We start from the raw sequence: 4,007 nt of genomic DNA, 5'->3' as shown, positions 1-4,007 counted from the left end.
CTATCCTAGCTGATACAGAGAGGAGGACAGATGTATCTCTTCTCCTACATTGGTCTGATTAGATTAATAAATCAATCCCATCCCCACCCTCCCGTCAGGTTGGGCCGGGGCTATTTTTATGAAATGGGTTGCACAAGAACATCAAAGTATTCCTCATCATTCTCTAATGGGAGTTATCTATTGACTCTTGGCTGAAACGTGGACTACATGCCCCTACTCCACACCAGCCAATGATGGTGATGGAAGATGGTGTTACAGCCAGTGCGGTGGAGGAAAGCAATCAAGAAGCATGACACAAAACACTGTTTCTGTCATTTTGTGGGGGTGAAGGCAGAGTGTGTTTTTGTTTTGCAGGAGAATTTTTCAAAGCCGCTCATCATTAGACACAAACTAATCTGCATATATTCCAATTTAATGCACAATGTTATACATCAGCTGCCTCTTGGTGTGTGAACGGAACAAGCTCAAACCTTAACATCTTTCTTGTATTTAATTTTCAGTTACAAAGCAAACGTGTTGAGCAAAAATTAAAGAAAAAAAAATATTTTTCTGGGTTGGGAATTGCTTGCCGTAATGGAAAAAGATGATTTAAATACGGGTTACCATAAAGCCCTTATCTCTGACCGTGCCAGGGGCTGGACACAAATAGCTCTCCTTTCCACCACGTGCTATTTCTGAGCGTGTAACTGACTTGGACTGATCCTGGCATGAATCACAGAGAGAATTTGAGCTACAGAATTCAAAACATGGCAAAAAGGAGCAGTACAAGCCACGAACCAATGGGAGCAAAAGGAAACAAGACGGTCTAGCGCTCAGACGACTTATTCCACTTTTAGAGTTAATTGCTTTTCCTAAACGTACAGACACTTGGACTAAAGTTCTGAAAAACTTTAGCTTCCGTATCTGTGAAGATGGCAATTAAGAATGTCTAGCTCACGGTGTGGGCTGCCTGCCGGCCCATTCAAACTAATGGTGTTGGTTTTTTTTCCTCTGCAAATATGTGCATAGCCTTTTCCTCCTAATGAGGGCCAGGATACATGCTGGATGACCTGTATCCCCTTGCTCTCATTATAAAAGCACAGTCAAGTCCTGCTGCAGTCCTGTCACTAATGTTTACCTTGCTGTTAAGATGTTTCCCCTCCCCCTTCAAGAGGATTGAATTATAGAGCTTCAAAGGCAACAATTACAAGTATATCAACATTTTGCTGTACTGTCGCGCAATCATTCATTAAGAAATGGTAATGTCAGGCCTTAGTGCTGTTTTAGAGGCTGTTTAATTGAACAGCCAGGCATGCAGGGCTGTACTAAACTATAGGCAGTCACAGCGTAATAACAGTGATGGAAATTGTGTGGCAGCATGGTGACTTCTGCGAGCACAGACAATACAACTCAAAATGTAATTGTTATTTATTTAGACTCAAGACTGAGGAGGTTTATTGCCTTTCCACAATATGCAGGTAAAAGAGGGAACAAACCTATGCTTACACCAGATGCAGGGTAATTAAGGAAACAGATATGATCAATAAAAACAACAACAAATCACTTTTTAGAACCAATACTATAAGCATGACAGTTCATAGCTTTGTGTAGCTTAGCTGCCGACAGATAGCCTGTAGTTTGTACATGTATAGTACATAAAGAATGACAACCATCAACCAGCAGATCAAGTCTAGAGTGCTGCTGTGCAGGTCACAGGGGGATTTAGCATCGATCAAACACTTTGGCCTGGATGGTGAATGACCTTCTCTCCAATGGGGGAGGGATGGGTGAGTGAGGTCCCTCTGGAGGTTTCTTTCTTTACCCTAACACCGGTCCGTGCAGACTTCCTTGTTTGTCGGTAGGCTGATTCCCATGAGCTCCTGTAGAAGCTGGTGAGGATGTGTGTGATCGGGGCTGGTTCTCCTTATACTCAGTGGGAAGTATGTAAGGAAAGGTGAACACCCAGGATAGCAGCTTCTGGCTGATTGTTCAGAGAAGATGGGTGCAGTGCTTTGTGTTTGACATTCACATAAATATATCTCCACATCCTGCAAGACTCCGGGCCTAGACGGGTTAATCAGTATGGGCGGGGTCAGTTATTTAAGTTGTTCCATTTCTCACACGAATGTCTCTCACTAGAACTGGTTGGGTGTGAATTTACATGATCCCAGGCTGCCGTCATCAATGATTTGTTTGATCAATTAAGTGATAATAGCTTTTTAACTGGGCGCATTATTGCTAGGACACAGTGATTTAGAAATTACACAACATCACAATATTAATGGGAGCATGGGGGAGACAGAGAGAGAGAGAGAGAGAGAGAGAGAGAGAGAGAGAGAGAGAGAGAGAGAGAGAGAAAGAGAGAGAGAGAGAGAGAGAGAGAGAGGGGTGTTGGTGTTGTTCATCCTGCCTCATGAGTTGGAGAGACAGCAGTGCGTAAGCCCGTGTAACTATGGTGTGGGTGTATTCCTCTGTGGCCCTGATGTTGGTAATATGGTGTGTGAATGGTGTGTGGTGCATTCAGGATGCGGAGGTCTCTGTCCCCCATGAGAGCTAATAAAGTTTGCAGTAAGTGTCAGCAGCTTTCCCGCATAACTTGTTGTCTTCATTATCTGTTAGCAGAGGTGACACAGTATCTAGAACTGTCCACTATGGGAGGGGAGTTACACTTCAACTGGAGCTTTGAATTCTTCAGTGAATAACTAATTAACTTAACAACATACAGGTTATTAAAAGAGGTCGGATAGCTAGCAGATAGTTGGGAAGATATAAGGAACAAAGCTGTATTTGTTGTCACCGTGTTGCTTAAAATAACCTTATTATGAACATGTATGAGCTTGAAAGCGGCACAGTTGTATTTTGTATCTTTTTACAGGCTGTACATAAGTGGAGTGTGTGTGTGATAGTCATGATTGGTGCTTGGTTTTCTAAGTCTACAGTCGAGGAAATATGATCAAACTGATGTTGGGTTCAAATGAATTACAATAATAATGATAATAATAATGAGCATTGACGTTTTAAGAATACAATAGAATAGATTTGTTGTGTGCTTTTGCCAATGAGCTCATCTGTTCACTTCTAAACAGTGTAAGAAGGCGACACCTCCTCCCTCCCTCCGCCTCCAAACTGTCTTTGTAGTACCACAAGGCGAACAGTGAACGCATCATTGCGAAGGAAACGTGCAAGTGCGCAGGAGCCTCACAGGGGGAAATCGAACGGAGCGAAGGATCCGAGACAGCCCAAAGTGAGCATCTGATGGATCCCGACCAAGCAGTGAACATGACGAGCCGGACCAGACTCCATTAAAAAGAGGCGAGCAGGTAAACCCGAAGCGGCTTTGGCGAGCGGCGTCGATGCGCGCAGCCATAAATGACGACAGTGATTCTTCCCTCGTCCGTCACATTTTACAGTTACACGCTCGGATGCGAATCGTTGATGTGTCCAGATCGCCACGGAGGGACTGTGAGCCGGATCATCCCCAAGCACCATCACCGCCGCCAGTGCGCACAGAGCCGCTTCACCCAGGCTGCCGTCCCCGTGTCCAGCCGCTAATTACGCAGAGATCCGGTGTGTCTGTTTGAACCACGGAGGGATTTTGAACTTTCGTATTGAAAACTTAACACTCCGACCCGCAGATCCAAACCAAACATCAACCTGTAATCCTGCGACGCACCAGCTGGTAAAAACCGGTCATAAAAAAAAGCTGCTGGACCTCGACTGGCGCGTTTGGAGACCTGAATTGTGCGTCGTTTGTTTCTCTTATGGCTTCTCTCTTCGGGGTTTGTAAACTACGTGTCCGGTATTAATGTTTGATGGCTGTGGAGTGCAGCGGGAGCAGCGTGTGGAGAAACGGGACGATGCATGACTAATTAAGGCGAAGACAGCGGACTTTTTCCTCGCCTTTCTTCCCCCAAAAACTAGGAGACGTTGCGCACGGACATTACGGACTGCAGCAATCCAAACGGAGCCCAGACTTTCCCCCATCGGAATCCTTTGTTATTTTCTCCCGCTGCTGCTGTCATCGTAGT

Source organism: Genypterus blacodes, unplaced genomic scaffold, assembly GCF_046128005.1.
Source record: "Genypterus blacodes isolate CSIRO-AG114 ecotype Tasmania unplaced genomic scaffold, CSIRO-AGI_Gbla_v1 ptg000118l_1, whole genome shotgun sequence".
Classification (NCBI taxonomy): domain Eukaryota; kingdom Metazoa; phylum Chordata; class Actinopteri; order Ophidiiformes; family Ophidiidae; genus Genypterus; species Genypterus blacodes.
Note: the sequence above shows the minus strand (reverse complement) of the source record.